The following is an 18,469-nucleotide window of genomic DNA, read 5'->3' as shown; positions in this document are numbered from 1 at the left end:
GAGGGTCCATGAACTCGAGCTTCCCGCCACAGTTGGGTGAAGGCACAGCTGTCCAAGGCAGGGCGGTCAGTCCACCCTGCCCCCCATCCATGTGGCCGCCTGCATGTGACCATTTATTGGGCAACACCTGGTCAATCTACACCTGGTCAGTCACGTTTGCTCACCCTTCCTCATCAGAAGTTTGCAGATTGAGGAGGGCCAGGGAGAGGATCAAAGGGTTGGGGAATTGGGTCAAAGATGGGCCCTTAAGGGTCATGGGTGAGAGTACAGTGTCTGGAATTAGACCTGGGACAAGCTGGGATCGCCCATGGACTGGAATTGCATCCTCGCACCTCAGTGATCTCATACGAAAAGAGGGTAAAATCAGTGCACTTATTGCGAGGCTTCTAGGAGACAATGTATTAGGATGAATGATATAAAAACTGGACCCGCAAAAATGGCAGTTTCCTACGGCTGTGACATGAGAAGCACCCAGTGACACAGAAGGAAGCGCTCACACGTGTCTCCTCCCTATCACTAACATTATCCTCTGTCTGCCAGCCTCACCCTTTAAGATGTGACATGTCCAACTTGGACCTGGGATTTATGGAAGAATTCAGGTGTCCAGCTAACAATAATATAACGCATAAAGAAAAAAATCCAACAGTGGTTTTAGCCAAGGACTTCAGAGTCCAGCTCACACACATAATGCCCCCTGGAGGAGTCCCAGGTTGCCCTCAACAGCCCAGGTGAGCAGGTGGGAATGTGTCCCAATCTTATGGCCAGTTTCCATGCTGCAACCCACTGGTCAGTGTGATGGTGCTTTTGATACTCGGGGGTTTAAAAGTGTCAGGAGTCTATTTAGATGACAAAATCCAAATTGAATTTCCTTTTTTTGCCTGTAATTGACCAGGTATACTGGTTCTATACTTAAAAAAGTTGTTTTTTTTTTTTACTTTATATTGAAGTGTAGATTAACAATGTTGTGTTAGTTTCAGGTGAACTGCAAAGTGATTCAGCTATACACGTTCATGTACTCAGGCTTCCCTGGCGGCTCGGTTGCTCAATTGGTAAAGAATCCGCCTGCAGTGTGGGAGACCGCCTGGTGATGCGGGAGACTGCCTGCCGATGCAGGAGACCTGGGTTTGATCCCTGGGTTGGGAAGATCCCCTGGAGAAGGGAATGGCAACCCACTCCAGTATTCTTGCCTGGAGAACCCCATGGACAGAGGAGCCTGGCGGGCTACAGCCCATGGGGTCACAAGAGTCAGACGTGACTTAGTGACTAAGCCAATCCCACTGGCATTCTTTTCCAAATTCTTTTCCCATTTAGGTTATTACAGAATATGGAGCAGAATTCCCTGTGCTCTACAGTAGGTCCTTGTTGGTTATCTGTTTTAAATATAGCAGTGTGTACATGTCCATCCTGAACTCCCAATCTAGCCCTCCCCTCTTTTCCCCATAACCATAAATTCATTCTCTAAGTCTGTGAGTCTGTTTCGTGCTTTGTAAGTTTATTTACATCATTTTTTTTTAGATTCCACATATAAGTGCTATTGTATGATATTTGTCTTCCTATACTGTTAGTTGTTCCTATATATTTTGATTAAAAATAGCAAGTCTGTGATGGGACAGTCCTTGGGCAACATATGCTGGGGAGAGGATGTTATTTCATGTGGGAAACTCAGGGGAACTGTTTCTGTTGGGGGCTGTGCTAACTGGTGAAAATTGTGTGAACTGCTGGTTTGGAGCCATTTGCAAGAGCTCTGTGGGGGACTATGTGCTCCGCTGTTCGTTGTTTTCGATTCTTCTCCCTCAAGCCCTCATCATGTCGTGCTTTAGAGTCAGCCCATGATGTTCAGTCACTTCAGTCATGTCCGACTCTTTGTGACTATGAACTGAGCCCACCAGGCTCCCCTGTCCATGGGATTCTCCAGGCAAGAGTACTGGAGTGGGTTGCCATGCCCTCTTCCAGGGGATCTTTCTGACCCAATGATCCAACCCACGTCTCTTAAGTCTCTTGTGTTGGCAGGTGGGTTCTTTACCGCTAGTGCCACCTGGGACGCTTCTAAGAGTCAGCAGCAGCATTGAAAACCTCAATTTTCTCCTTCTGGTATAAGGTGGCTTACTTCTCAACAGCGACTGACTTTCCTCAGATTCCCAAGTAGGACCCATTTTCCACAGCCTGGTGGACGGTCTGCTATATCTGCCACCACAAAGCGGTGCAACTGTGTTTAATTTGTCTTGTATTGGGAGGCTTACACCAGAGCAGGATGCTTTGCGTAATAGAGGCAGGCGACTCAACTGTAGGCCCGGGACTTTTCCCTATAGCCCTGAAAGTCCCACACTCTGGAAACCCTTCATCTCAGGTAAACCAGGAAGGTTGGCCACCCCAGATTAAAGAAAAAAAGCATCTCATTCTATGTTTCCAAAGAAAAGAATAGCAGAAGATAAGAGAATGAGATAACAACATCGCCAGGTGCCAAGAATTCAATAGCATCAGATGCAATGGGTTATTTTGGGACAATTTACAGAGCATGTGGGTTGCTCTGGAGAGAATCAGAGGGAAGTTTCTTTCTGATTGTGAAACTGTGGTAGCGGAAATTCTGTTCCATCCCTTCCCCACTAACCCCTTTAACACACACCATTTTATTTCACTTCTAGAAAAATTTAATTCCTTTGGAAAAACATCACTTGAGAGGAAAGAACCAGGACCTTTTTCAGCTGTGAACTTGCTCCCCACAGGCAGGACATGCTTGGGTAGCAGCTCTGAGAATCAGGCTCTTAGAAATGAAAGGAGGGGGTTTTTGACCCCGGCTGGAGCCCTGACTGGTACATCCCAAGTGAGGCAGCTTCTGAGGAGGGGCTACATCTGGGTGGCAAGTACCCTAGTCACAAGCTAGAGACAAACCCAGCCTCATATGCACGTGTGCCAAGTCGCTATAGTCGGGTCCGACTCTTTGAGACCCTATGGACTGTAGCCAGCCAGGCTCCTCTGTCTGTGGGATTCTCCAGGCAAGAATACTGGAGTGGGTTGCCGTGCCCTCCTGCAGGGGATCTTTCTGACCCGGGGATCAAACCCACATCTCTTATGTCTTCTGCCTTGGGAGGCGAGGTCTTTACCATTAGTGCCACTAGGGGGTTAGCTAATAAAATGAAGCCATATTATAGAGAAAAGCAACCCAGTTCATATCTAGATGTTTATTTTTCAAATCGTTCGAATAATATCAGCTTCTAAAGTGAACATGTAGGTATAGTCATAAACACATCATTAATATCTACTCTGTTGTTAATAAAGAATTCTCTTTTTGTTGTTGTTTTCAGAGCTGACTGGGAAATCCCGAGGCCAGCCCATGAAGATCTGCAATGCAGGTAAGGGATCATACCAGGGTGGGCACCTTGGTTCTTAGGTCCACAGGTGCTACCGTTGCCTGCTCCCAGGGGCTCAGCTGAGGATGTAATTGTTCCCATCAAGGTGGAATTCACAGTCGCTGCACACCAGCCCCTCATACTGAGAGCGAAACTCCAGTCACCTGGGGAGGCTATATCCACAGCTGCAGAAAGCAATCGACAACTCCCCCCAGAACCAGGCTCCTTAAGAATTGACCTTTGAGACTGTGTGTTCAGTAGTGTCGCCAGCTTTGCTTGGCTAAACATGGAAAAATGTTCCTCTGGATAGAACCAGCTCCCCATTTATTTCAGAGCATCCTGTCTGTGACGTCATGCCGCCTGGTTTATGGCCTCTGTTGCTTGGCGTTTTGAGTTGAGTAATGCCTGCTGGTGCACCAGGCACCGCCTCCGTAACCACAAGGAAGGGGCAGCATCAGGCGAGTCTCCCAGGCATTTGCTGGGAAATCGCTTCCTTTGTGCCAGACGGATGAATGTTTTCCGTATTTCTCACAAAAGGAAAAGGGTTGCATGACGAAGGTTAACATAACAATCTTCTCTTATTACCGTGATTTATGTGTGCATAACTTCGGCAGCGGAATGTCATCCAGGAGGTCTTTAATTGGCAGACTTCAGGGACCACAGAGGGAGATGACAGAGCGAGCTCTGGAGAAATGAGTGTCTGCTGCCATTCCCGGTTCATCGCTGTGGAGGAGGTCTAAATAAATCTCCGGGGGAAAGCAGTCAACTTTTAAACTTTTTATTAACCTGATCTCTGCTAATGAAATACAAAGAGGAGGAGATGATCTTCAGCTTCACATGATTTGGGTCTCGCGACGCGGCAAATGACTGCCTAGGGTTCTTGAGACAACGGAGCTTGAGTCCTCTGGTGATTCTCATTCAAAGACAACAATACAGTCGGTTTGCAGTGATTATGACTTCAATGAGTCACTTGGTCTTGTCTTGCCACATAGGATATGATCGTGCATTTTTAGGAATGTCAAAAAATGTATTTTCTTTTGTGAATATATTCTAAGCCCTCGGAGGAAGGGATTTGTTTTGAAATGGAAACGCTGCTGCCTTCCACACTGTGTTGCATTTCTGAGAAGGGTTTCTACCCTTCTGGGAAGTGGCTAGCTCCCTGGAGGTGGGCATGCACAGGACTGGGGAGGGACTTCTTGGAGAGCCCAGTCAGTCCTAATGGGGGAGTCATTTTTAAGGATGTTTCAGTCTTTCTAAAATCATGATCAATGTCTATGGAAACATCTGTGTTTACATGGCCTCAGAGATCATGGGGACCGTTTTTTAGGCATTAAACTCCAGCACTGTGGGCATGTATCTGGAAAAGGTGAAAACTAGTTCAAAGAGATACATGCAGCCCAATGTTCATAGCACATTATTTACCATCTGGGAAACCCCTGTATTAGCTATTGTAAAGAATCCACCTGCAATGTGGGAGACCCGGGTTCAACCCTTGGTTTGGGAAGATCTCCTGGAGGAGGGCATGGCAACCCACTCTAGTATTCTTGCCTAGAGAATCCCCATGGACAGAAGAGCGGGCTACCATCCATAGGGTCGCAAAGAGTTGGTCACGACTGAGTGACTAAGCACAGCACTCAGCACAGCACAAGACATGGAAGCTACCCAAGTGTTCATCAACAGATGAACAGGTCAAGAAGATGTGGTATATATTAACTCAACCATAGAAAAGAATGAAATAATGCCGCCTGCACAACCTGGATGGACCTAGAGATGATTATACTAAGTAAGTCAGACAATTTTCATATGATACCACTCATAGTGGGCTCTCAAAAAAATGGTACAGATGAACTTATTTATAAAGCAGAAACAACCATAGAAAAGGAACTTATGAGTACAGAAAGGAAGGGGAGGGTAGGGATATATTAGGAGTTTCAAATTAAGAGACACACACTAGTATACATAAAATAAATGAACAACAAATTTCTCCTGTATAGTATAGGGAACTATATTCAGTGTCTAGTAATAACTGACAGTGGAAAAGAATATATGTGTGTGTGTGTATCTGAGAATATAAGATTGGCCAAAAAGTTCGTTTGGGATTTTCTGCAACAGTTTATATATAGCTGGATCACTTTGCTGTACTTCAGAAACAATACAACATTGTAAGTCAGCTGTACTTCAATTAAAAAAACTCCCCCAAACCAAACAAACAAAAAAACCCTCTAGCATCTGTGATACAGTGGTTCCCAAACTGTGGGCCGAGCTCTTTCATGGGCCACTGGGGTTTTGAAAGAGGAGTGGACGTGTATAAACTTGCATTTATTTTCCAAGCTATAGTTTGCCAAAGGCACAATGTCTTTAAGTTGGGTTTCCTCAGAAACAGATCCCATTTCAAGAACGGGAGTGCAAGCCGTTTATCTGAGTGGTGATCTTAGGACACACTGGAAAGAAGGGATGAGCGAGGGAGATGGAAGGGGTGGTTTAGCTGCTCTGTCATGTCCGGCTCTTGTGACCACATAGACTATCACCCGCCAGGCTCCTCTGCCCATGGGGTTTCCCAGACAAGAATACTGGAGTGGGCTGCCATTTCGTGAGGGAGGTATGATGGTTAATTTTGTGTATCCACTTGGGTGGGCCATGGTGCCCAGATAGTTTGGTCAAACATTATTCTGGATGTTTATATGAGAGTGGTTCTGGAGGAGATTCACTTTTAAATGGGTGGATTTTCAATAAAGCAGGTAATGGGTGTGAGGCCACATCTGGAATGTGGGTGGGCCTCATCTAATCAGTTGAAGGCCAGAATAGAATAAAGATTGACTTCCTCCCATGCAGAGGTAATTCTACCAGCAAATGGCCTTTGGACTTGAACTGTAACATTGGCTCTTCCCTGTGTCTCCAGTCTGCCAGCCCACCCTGCAGATTTTGAGTTTGAATAGTGTGAACCAATTCCTTACATGCTGTACACACACACACACACACACACACACACACACACACACACACACACACACACACACACACACACACACACACACACACACACACACACACACACACACACACACACACACACACACACACACACACACACACACACACACACACACACACACACACACACACACACACACACACACACACACACACACACACACACACACACACACACACAATTGCTTCTATTTCTCCTCCTCCTGACGCCTGGAGGAAATCTCGAGGTCCTGATCCCATCTGGCCTGGGGAAGAAGTGAGGGAAGACAATTCAGGGTGTGTCAAAACAGGTTTCTGTCCTGGGCAGTTGAGGCTGTATCAGTTGGGAACTCTGAGAGAGTGTTAAAACAAGCCTCCGAGATGTTCCAGGTGAGCGGAGAGATGGTTAGGGTGTTAATTCCCCAATTGCTGTCTGCCATTGTCGTTAGCTCCCTGGCACATGCTTGCAGCAGAACTCCCTTGGCGCATGTGCAAGAATATAAGTCCCAAGGGAGTATGGCAGGGCACTGATTGCTCTATACAAAGACCACTGTGTCGGGGTCTATAAAGCTTTATGCTTCAAAAAACTTTATCCTTCAAAAATGATAGGAAAATACGTTTAATGTGATGAAGTTTCTGCAATGCAGGATTGCAAAGAATACATTACAGGCTATAACTTTACAAGAGGAGATATTCCATGTGCAACTTAGTGGTGTCCCAGTTTGCCTTGGTTTGGCATGATCCAGCACAAGTAGGGTGGCCAGTACCTCCTTGATGCAACCGAGTTGGGTGGAGAGACTGATAGATTCTATTGAGGGCTCCTCTACATACTGACATGTATGTGGATCTAGAGAAGAGTTAAACTAGTTCTGGCTATACCTGATGGCACCAGGGTATACGTCTTGGAGGATAGACATCATTGGTTGAGGTGGGTAATTTCTTCTTTGCAGGCAAACTCTTCATTTTCATGTTAATTTCTAAATACCTGGGGAACTAAACCAGCTATAATATTTCAAGCTGACTATTCCCTAATCATGTGTTTCTAGCAGAGGCTTTTGTAGCCTTCCTTTCACCAAGCTAGAATCAAGTGGCCAGCTCTGATTCTTCCCTGCCACTCTCCTAGCCACGCAGCCATAACATCTCATTCTTTTTTCTTTCGAAGACTTTCTCCATCCTTAGAGCTTTGCCTGTTGCTATTATTTGATGGGAAGATGAGCTTTCTAGACCACATTTTATGTTAAAATACTCCTTTGCTTATAGCTCAGATGTTTTAAGGGTCTGCAATGCAGAAGGGAGGCTATTTGCCATTAAGTCATGTCTGACTGTTTGTGACCTCACTGGCTGCAGCACCCCAGGCTCCCCTGTCCTTCACTGTCTCCCAGAGTTTGCTCAAATTCATGTCCTTTGAGTTGGGTAATGGCTTTACCCTAGTTACCTGTGAAACACTTGAACTAGCTCATACATAAAAGGTGGTAAAATGCACCCAGAGTAATAATTTCATATGTTTAACAACCAGTGTGCAAAAAGGACTGTCATTCTCTGCCTCCTGAAACTCCAAAGGGTGCCATGTTTTTATAATCTTGTGGGCTGGGGGAACAAATCCTTTAAAACTCAAAGTGGTTTGGGTGTTCTAATGGCCCTTGCTTTCCTTTTGTAACAATCCGTGTGTCTGTGGGGCTCATGTGCCACTACTCACAAGGTGACAGCAGTGATCAGAAACATAATTTTCAATATTTATGATTGAAAATGTAATTTAGAAATGAAAGAAAGGGCACTTGTTCCTCCTTAGCTTGAACTGAAATCATTGTTTTGAGACATGTTCTTTATACAGTTAATCTGGCCAGTGTAATTTACCACACTGTGGCTGAATTGTAAGTCTGACGCTCTATTCATCAAGTAAGAATTATTTGTGCAAAATGCATATGAATTAGTAGGTATTGTGTGGTGCCATGGTGATTTGATTTAAAAAGTCTGGATAGGGTTTCATGGGCAGGAGTTCAGTGAGTTAAATCTATAGCAGGTGTCACCTCCAGGGAACAGATTTGGGGTCGGGAAGTCAATAGCTGAGTTGGCTATATGCGGGTCTCATATCAATCTGTGGGTCCTCGTCCCACCTGGACTGGGAGTCATGGCTGCCACTAATCCTGTTTGGACTTGGTCAAGGGATGTCAACACACTTAAGGGAGTTAAACCAATGGCAGCCTCAAACCAATGGCTGCTTGAGATATGCAGTTTGGCCTGTGTGTGTTTAATGTTTTGCTTTGAAGTAATTTGTAGCCATGATTCTGCAGCCATGAAATTAAAGGACACTTGCTCCTTGGAAGAAAAGCTATGACAAACCTAGACAGTGTATTAAAAAGCAGAGACATCACTTTGCTGACAAAGATCTGTATAATCAAAGTTACGGTTTTTCCAGCAGTCATGTATGGATGTGAGAGTCGGACCATAAAGAAAGCTGAGTGCCAAAGAATTGATGCTTTTGAACTGTGTGTTGGAGAAGACTCTTGAGAGTCCCTTGGACCTCAAAGAGATCAAACCAGTCAATTCTAAAGGAAATCAACCCTGAATGTTCATTGGAAGGACTGAAGGTGAAATCCAATACTCTGGCCACCTGATGTGAAGAGCTGAATCATTGGAAAAGACCTTGATGCTGGGAAAAATTGAGGGCATGAGGAGGAGGGGTGACAGAGGATGAGATGGTTGGATGGCATCACTGACTTAAAGGACACGAGTTTGAGCAAACTCTGGGAGATGGTGAAGGACAGGGAAGCCTGGTGTGCCGCAGTCCGTGGAGTTGCAAAGAGTCAGACATGACTTAGCAACTGAGCAACAGCAACAATTTGATTCACAAAAAAAACTGTAAAAATACTATGTGGAGTCTCTGTGTGTTCTTCCCAGCTTCTCTCAATGACAATATCGTATGTAACCACAATACATTACCAAACCAGGAACTGAGGTTGGTGCAATGCTATTAACTAAACTATAGACTTCATTTGCATGATATATGTAGGTTTGGGGCTTTCCCGGTGGCTCAGCGGTAAAGAATCTGCATGCAGTGCGGGAGAGAGACGTGGGTTCGATCCCTGGGTTGGGAAGATGCCCTGAAGGTGGGCATGGCAACTCACTCTAGAATTCTTGCCTGGAGAATCCCATGGACAGAGGAGCCTGCCTGGCTACAGTCCACAGGGTCGCAAAGAGTTGGATATGACTGAAGCGACTTAGCTTGCATGCACACATATGTAGGTTTTAAAAGTTGAATTTGTTGCCAGCCTCACACATTCAGGTGTTCTCTGGCAGAAGTAAGATTTGTTCAGACTGACCCTGTGTTCTTCAGGGGGAATTAGCTGGCAAGAAATCATGCAGGAGTATGTGCTTGCTATTTGGATGTGGGCCTCACCCCTCTGCATTGACAGATACTCTACTTGCTTTGGTCATGGACTTTATCAGCTGCTTTACTGTAGGTGTGTGAGTTGGAGACCCCTATAATTACTGCTTCAAGCCCCCCAGTGGTCTGCTGGAGGCTGAGAAGCAGAACCGCTTCTCAGCGGTTAAAGAGGTGGCTGCCTTTGAGGCCTTTGCTTAGTAGAGGGGACTTCCCAGGTGGCACTAGTGATAAAGAATCCGCCTGCCAATGCAGGGATGCAGGTTTGATCCTTGGGTCGGGAAGATCCGCTCGAGGAGGAAATGGCAACCCACTCCAGTATTCTTGCCTGGAGAATCCCATGGACAGGGGAGCCTGGCAGGCTATAGTCCATAGGGTCACAGAGTTGGACAGCACTGAAGCGACTTAGCATGCACACACACTCTGCGGAGGAATTTTGTTTGGAGCAGGGCGTGCTTTCTCTCTACAATACACAGATGTGATGTGGGACCATTCATTGCCAATGGGAAGGTGATCGAGAGACATTGCATGTGCTTGTGGCCAGACTACAGAAGTATGGTATTTTTATTAAAAGCTTCTGGTATTGCTAGGGGAAAGCACCAGCTTCCCTCCTGGTTCTCACTAGCTCTCTGGCTGAGCTGCGTGGTGTTTTGTGGCGCATGGTTACTATTTTCCAAAACAGTGGGATAGATCTGGAGGCAGACACATCCTTTCCTATTTCTCCTGTGATGGTGTTTAATTCATGATCAAGATAGCCATAAGATCTTGGTTTCAAGGAAAGACTTTCCTATCTTTCCATGAGCAGAGAAGATGGAAAATTTGATGGAGGTACCAGCTGAACCAAAGCGTCTGAAATGGTGTCCTTGGAGAGATGTCAACACAGAGGAGGACTTTGTAAACAAAGAGTCCCTGGGGAGCAGGTGGGCACTGTTATCTGTCCAGATGAAATTTGGCAGACACCTATGGATGCCCACTACATGCAAGGCACAGCACTGGCACTGGGGTTGTGACCGATGGACAAGTCACAGCCCCTGTCTTTGAGGAGCTCTAGGTGCCATTGGAAAGCGCCCTAATGAGGCTAACAGCAGGGCAAAATGGGTGCTCTTTGACCAGAGAAGCAGGGAGACGGACGTGATGCGTACTGCCCGACATCAGAGGCTGCGGAAATGCACACGCCGTTTGTACCATAAAGAAGAGTGACGAGAGCCACAGGTATTTTCTAGAAGGCTGCAGGGGAAATTGGCTGCGTAAATGGGGGTGGTGGAAGTGGAGAAGGAAACGAAATGAACATCTGGAAAGAATGACAAACAGAATCTCCTTAAGAGCGCCTATTTCTCTGCAGGGCTACTCTTCCTCCCCGGCCTCGCCGTGTTAGAGGATCACTTCTGGATTCTCTTAGTAATTAATAGCATTTAAGTTCCAGGGCAGTCAGTTTTGATTAAGCAAACATTAAATTAATCCAATCTGCAAACACTTACTCTCTAAGCACTACTGAGTTGGCGGGGAGGGAGAGGGGAGAGGCGGCTGGATGGACAGAGGGATGCGTCCTCATTGGAGTGCCAGCCACCTCCGAGTAGTTACAGCTGGATCAATACGGTTCCTAGAGCTATAATAAAATGGCTTCGACATGCTCATCTGTGGCTGAGAACACAGTATACACATTGATTTCCTGGCCTGATATAACCCATTTACCTATTCAGCTACTCCGTTCAGGAAGGTGGAGGGGTCCCAAGGCCCTAGGGAGCAATGATGCCTGTAAGTAGGTTAGCAGATGCTTGGGAAATGTCTTAATCAGCTGCACGGCTCCTTCTCCAGGAGGATGTATTTCTTTGTGAAGAAAAGGCCTCCTTAGAAACTCATTGGCTTCATCAGGGGGAAACATTGGAAGCTGGGGGTGTCACCTTTTCTGCTCATCAGGATTTGCCCTTCTCATCATTGAGCACTTTGATGGTGAACAATTGTCTTAGCTTCCTGGAGTGTAAGGGGCTCACTTACACAGTCATTCCAGGCACACCTTCAACTCTGACTTAGGTGAATTTGGGGGAATCTCATAGAGCATTGGCCAAGATTTCTCACACAGAAAGTATATCCTCCTGCATCTACTTTTGCTTTCCCATATCTTGTAAGAAGAAATAGAGGCTGTTTTTTTCCTCTTAAATTTCATTCATTCATTTATTTTTGGCTGTTCTGGGTCTTCGTTGGCAGTTGCAGCGAGTGGGGGGTACTCTTGAGTTGCAGTGTGTGGGCTTCCCATTGCAGTGACTTGTCTTGTTGTGGAGCGTGGGTTCTAAAGCGTTCGGGCTTCAGCAGTTGAGGCATGTGGCCTCAGTAGTTACGGTTCCTGGGCTTCAAATCACAGGCTCTACAATTGTGGCTCACGGACTTAGTTGCTGCTTGGCATGTGGGATCCTTTTAGACCAGGGACGGAACCCATGCCTCCTGCATTGGCTGGCGGAGTCTTTACCACCGAGCAGCCTCGGAAGCCCAAGAGGCTGTTTTGATAGAAATTAATGAGAGACATGATGTATCATGTTCAGGACTCAGTGCAGTTTTGTTCAATAAGGAGACTGACCCTTTAAAACCAGCCAGTTTGCCCCTGTAAAATGGTCATCTTATCTATGTACTTAACAAAACAAGTAAGGAAGCTATTATGGTTACAAAGCATTTGAAAATTTGTTTATTGAAGTATAATTGATTTACAGTGTTGGGTTAGTTTCAGGTGTAACAAAGCACTTTTAGACCATTAGGAATATGCCTGCTTTTATGTGCAAGCCTTGGACAAGAGTGATTTCAGGCTTTGAAAGTGTTGAATGGGGTTTTCAGAATGGTTGGAGAAGGCAATGGCACCCCACTCCAGTCCTCTTGCCTGGAAAATCCCATGGATGGAGGAGCCTGGTGGCTGCAGTCCATGAGGTCGCAAAGAGTCAGACATGACTGAGCGACTTCACTTTTACTTTTCACTTTCATGCATTGGAGAAGGAAATGGCAACCCACTCCAGTGTTCTTGCCTGGAGAACCCCAGGGATGGGGGAGCCTGGTGGGCTGCCGTCTATGGGGTTGCACAGAGTTGGACATGACTGAAGCGACTTAGCAGCAGCGGCAGCGATTATTCTGAGTCTCGTGTGGTGGTCAAGTTGGATTTGATCACTATTGGTAAGAGACTGTTTCCTGGAGAAAGTGAAGCAGAGGGCTTGGGGGGATGGTCAAAGTATTTTCATTTTGTCTGTCTCAGAACCTGGCAAGTATTGAAGGATTCCTACACATGGCAAACTGAAAGAGGTTTAAGATGTGAGAGTGGAGGAGGAGGGTCAGTCAGTGTACCAAAGACCCAGCCACTGGGGTTTTCACTGAGGGTTTTGTGGGGGGTTCCCAAGTGTCAGGAATGAGCATGACGATTCTGCCTGGGAAATGATGCTTAGTTGGAAAATCCACAGCTTTAGGAAAAAACTCATCACTGGCTACCATTTCCTTCAAAATCATGCCCCCTTGAGAGGGCAAAACAAATGTCAAGTTTTGATCATGTCTATTCCTCACTTGACATCCTTAGCAGTTTATGGAGGTACTTTTCTTCTACTGAAGCTTCCGTTTTGAGTCTATTTTTTCATCTAAGCAGAGCCCTACACTTTGTTACTCTTTCTTCAGAGTTTGGAGGTGACTTCAGGGTTATCCTGGATACCTTCCTGGTTCTGTTTCAGCCTCATGCTAAAGCTCTTGACAAAAGTCTATCCCTAACAGCATCTTGAATATGCTGGATATTTCTTTTATAGTCTTGTTCAGCTCACCATTCACAAAATCCCGATCAGTTGTGAGATATTCACAATTTGCTTTACCTGTTAAAAGACTTGGAGACGTAGAAACCAGGTCAACTTTGTTTATCTCCCTCAACTGACCAGGTCATTTTTTATTTATCCCATGGAGCACCTATTAATATTCTAATTGATCCACGGAATTTACTTTGGGAAATGATTTAAGTTCACTATGAATTTATTCTTTGCTTTAAAAATGAGGATTAACACCTCTTGATCATTTATTTTTTTTTAAGAGACAATGTGCTAATTTGCATGGACCAGCTACTTTAATCCTTATAAAAATCCTGGGATTCAGGGACTGGTATTGAGTCCCTGTCTCAATAAGGAAAGCAGGACTTGGAGAGTCCTGGGAGGGTACCATACAGCCAGGGTTTTTGGTCCAGAAAGGTCTGCTGCAGAGCCCAAGCACAGTGCCACCACGTTCTTCTGAGTCCGAATGGGCAGTCCCAGCTCATTTTCACATTGACCTGAAACCCAAAGTTCTGCTTAACAGGCTTGGGACACATGGTGGGATGGCTGAATTATGTTATGAAATATACATAGCAGGGCCCTGACAGCGTGCTCCTCCTCCGCTTCCAGAGGCCACTCAGGATATACTGAGTGGCTTTCATCACTGCATGCATCTGTTCGTGTTTTCAGAAATAGCTAGGGCAAGTGACGACAAATGCATGCCGTGGTATGGACGTTGCATCACTGTGGGCACTGCAGTTCTGCCGTCTTTTCATGGCTGCTCAGCATCACCTTCATGGCTATGGGTAGTGAGTGGAGACTGTTTGGTGGCCTTAACCTTACACTAGTTTCTTTAATCTCTTAAATGATTATAGTACACATTAGACTTTCCTTTTGGCTTTTGATGTGTCATCCTTTTTATCAGGCTATATAGAATACAACTTTTAGTATCAATGTGTCTTATACACATGTTCAGAAAACACATTATGTTATCGGGTGCTGGAAAGAAAAAAAAGGCTGCTAGTGATCTTAACTACATCCAAGTGTCTTTATGAGATGCAATCAACCATGTATTAATTCCCTCTATCCATCATTAGTTGAGTGTCAAAAAATATATGCAAAAGAAAATGGAACCTGGGTAGGAAGGTAGTGAAGAGGTTTTTACAAATTAGATTATTTGAGTAAATGATTCCTCAGACAGAAGGATATTGTCCAAAGGGCCCTTTAATTATTATTCACTTCCTTTGGCACACAAAAGAATACTGTCAGGGCAGCAAGAGCACTTCACTGAGTTGAATTCAAAGGATGGCTATCAGGCTTAGGACCTGGTCCACAGCAGATGCAAAGGCCTGCAAGGGCGGCATCTCTAGGAGTCAGTCGGAGAGTCCATGCCCATTGGTGGCTGGGTGATTGATCTGCACCTTCTCCCTCTGGAGGGGGCTGAGCAACCCCTGAGTCCCACCCCCCTTTTCTTTAATGACATGTGCTCTGGCCAAGATACACACGCATCTCTGTCTAACAATTAGCTAGAAAAGCCCAACCATCCAAGACTATTTTCTATTTTCTAAAAAACTGTGCACTCTAAGTCTGGAACAAAAAGAAAGCAGTATCAAACAAGAGCAATTTGATTTCCAGCCCTTGGGATTCCTCCAGCAGGTGACTTGCTGCTTGTGTTTCCTTGAAAGGCAAAGGTCTGGGGGACAGTCATGCAGCGAGGTCTGGGCTCCTTCACCTAGAAGGTTTCAGGAGTCAGCCCAACTCATTCCCATGAGTTTCCAGAATGGTGCTACTCATCTGGTTGTGAAGAAAAGCATAACCTAGAGGTTTTCTCAAAGGGGCAATAGGAAACAAAACCATCCCAATGTCATGAATGGGCAAAGTGCCAAAGACACCACAAAGCAGAGTATTAAAGAGGAAAACCAATATGATAACTTGGACATTATGGGGAAAACAATCTGTATTTTTTTCTTGAACTTAATGTATGTTTGCTATTTAGAGTTATAATTAGGTATTGTGGGGGGAGGGGAGTCAGAAAGTCCTATATTCTTTCCCCTGATGGTTCCGGTGCTTGTCTTTTTCTGGCATGAACCTGACTCTAGAAGAGGCTGGCATGCACCCTGCCTTCGTGCTAGCCTCTGGGACACCTCCCCCCGACTGCCTCCCCTACCCCACCCCTCACCCCCCGCTACTGTCTGCAGGGTGTGTCTGGGCACAGTTGGACAGCTCCTACTGCCTATTAGAAAAGGGAGACTGAAAAATTTGCTGAGAAGTGGTTATTAGATGCTGCAGTCTTGACTCACTTTATGCACATAATAATTGCTAAAAGGTGCCCCTCCCCGGAGCATGCTGGAGAGCTGGAGTTAAGCGGAAGCCTTTATTAACCCTGCCCGAGATGGTTTGATGGGTGAGCACAGCTGTCTTTGTTCCCATCTGGGAGGTAGGCTAGCGTGTTGGCGGCTTTGGCTGTATCCCTCCACCTTTTAGGTGGCTCAGACAGCAGTCTCTGTTGACATCCTGGCGTTCCTCACGACAGAATTAAAGTAAAAAATAATCTGATCGGTGGTCAAAAAGTAACAACATTAACAAAGTTTCCTAGAGATTTTACGTATTGTCAGTGAGGTACCTTCACGACTGAGGGAATGAGCACCACATGCATGCCTTCACGTTTACGTTCAATATTCTGGGTTTTTGCATGCTACCTGTGTGGATCCCAGCCTAGGCGTGAGCATATTTTCATAGGAAATGTTCACCTCCCTCTCCGCTGGCTTTCTGCCATATGGGCTGGTGGGCTTCTTCCGAGGTTTTTGCGTTTACTGCTTGCCTGAGCATTGAGATTTGGACGGAGTCATCTTGCTGCTGTAGATTAGGTGTTGATCTAAAATGAAATAACTGATTCGAGAGAATATCATTGAAATATATATATTATCATATGTGAAATTTTTTTTTTTTTTTATCATATGTGAAATAGATCACCAGTCCAGGTTCGATGCATGAGGCAGGGTGCTCAGGGCTGGTGCACTGGGATGACCCTGAAAGATGGGATGGGAAGTGAGGTGGGAGGGAGGGTCTGGATGGGGAACACATGTACACCCATGGCTGATTCATGTGAATGTATGGCAAGAACCACCACAATATAATTAGCCTCCAATTAAATTTTAAAAATAAATAAAACAATAACCATCATAAAAAAAAAATGAAATAACAAAATCCCTGCTGACACGGGGTAAACGGGGTGGTGGATGAGGGTGGACCTTCCCTGCCCTGCCATGTCCCACAGCTTCCCTGTAACAATGCTTCATACTTCTTGGACTCTCATTTAAAAACACTTTTTATTTTTTTTAAGATATTCATCATTAATACATGCTCATTGTGAAAAATTTAGAACGCACATCTAAAGAATTATCAAATTAAAATCATCTTAACCTCAGCACTCAGAGACAGGAACTCAGCCTTTTGAACCATTCTGTCCCACTGTTTCTTATGCAGAGGCATGGGTACATATCCATATATTTTTGTTGTTGTTCAGTTGTGTCTGGCTCTTTGCCACTCCACGGACTGCACCGTGCCAGGCTTCCTTGTCCTTCACTGGCTCCCTGAATTTGCTCCAACTCATGTCCATCGAGTCAGTAATGCCATCCAACTATCTCATCCTCTGTTGTCCCCTTCTTCTCTTGTCCTCAGTCTTTCCCAGCATCAAGGTCTTTTCCAATGAGTTGGCTCTTCGCATCAGGTGGCCAAAGTATTGGAGCTTCAGCTTCAGCATCAGTCTTCCCAATGAATATTCAGGGTTGATTTCCTTTAGGATTGACTGTTTTGATCACCATAGAGATTTCTGTTTTAAAATGGACCAGGATTTATATTCAGTTTTATAACATGGACTTTTCATTTAATATATAAAAGGCTTTCCCTTCCAATATTCAAATAGTTTTATATTATTTATATTGTTCACTTACTATGTCGTGACTGATTTTGTATCAAAATATTATTTAAAATTCTATTTTAAATGATTAATAGCTGCCTATTACATGGGAATTCCTTTATTGTTGGACATGTCTGCTATATAAGTTAACTTTACTGGATTTCTGAGATTGACTATTAAAAACTGTTTATTAGATACCTGTACTTCTAGTTTTTGAATTTTCTGTTTTTCTATATGATATTAGTTTGCCCATTTGATTTATAAAAGCTGATTATATAATAAAGACATATAATTTTCAGTGTATTCAATGCAATATATTTTTCATTCAGGCTATTAAAGCTTTTTTTAAAATGAAATATAACACATGTAGAAAAATGCACAGAACAGAAAGAGGCAGTTCCATGATGATCCCTTGTGAACATCCATGGCCTGCAACCTCCCTGTGCATCTTTCCAGTTGTTACCCATTTGCTATTAATTTTTAAGAAGTCACAGATTCTTGATTTTTCTGTTCCTTCTGCATGGCTTTCCTTTGTATTTAACAAGCATTTTCAGTATGCCATTTTTATTTCTCTAGTTTATATATATATATTTTCATAGTCATTGCTCTATGGGTTTAAAACACACAGCTTGAGGTATCACTATTTTAGGTTAACACTCACCTAAATCAAGTAAAATTTAGCCATTCTGCTACAATATAGCCCCATTTACTCTCCCCTCTTTTATGATATTATTGTCATCTGTAGGCTTACTCATTGGAAGAAAATAACCTACCTAGATAGCATATTCAAAAGCAGAGACATTACTTTGCCGACCAAGGTCCGTCTAGTCAAGACTATGGTTTTTCCTGTGGTCATGTATGGATGTGAGAGTTGGACTGTGAAGAAGGCTGATCGCCGAAGAATTGATGCTTTTGAACTGTGGTGTTGGAGAAGACTCTTGAGAGTCCCTTGGACTGCAAGGAGATCCAACCAGGCAATTCTGAAGGAGATCAACCCTGGGATTTCTTTGGAAGGAATGATGCTAAAGCTGAAACTCCAGTACTTTGGCCATCTCTTGTGAAGAGTTGACTCATTGGAAAAGACTCTGATGCT

General features: G+C 44.6%; 1 long non-coding RNA gene across 1 annotated transcript in view; it reads left to right on the top strand.

Annotated features, from left to right (window-relative positions):
- Nucleotides 1-18,469, top strand: part of LOC138418095 (uncharacterized) — a 100,153-nt gene that overhangs the window by 61,698 nt on the left and 19,986 nt on the right. Inside the window, exon 2 of the long non-coding RNA XR_011248409.1 lies at nucleotides 3,303-3,350. This is a non-coding gene — a long non-coding RNA (uncharacterized lncRNA). The remainder of the gene's footprint in view (nucleotides 1-3,302; nucleotides 3,351-18,469) is intronic.

The sequence above is a fragment of the Ovis canadensis genome, chromosome 14, assembly GCF_042477335.2.
Source record: "Ovis canadensis isolate MfBH-ARS-UI-01 breed Bighorn chromosome 14, ARS-UI_OviCan_v2, whole genome shotgun sequence".
NCBI lineage: Eukaryota > Metazoa > Chordata > Mammalia > Artiodactyla > Bovidae > Ovis > Ovis canadensis.
The sequence above is the reverse complement of the archived record's forward strand: the minus strand, read 5'-3'. Positions and strand labels throughout refer to the sequence as shown.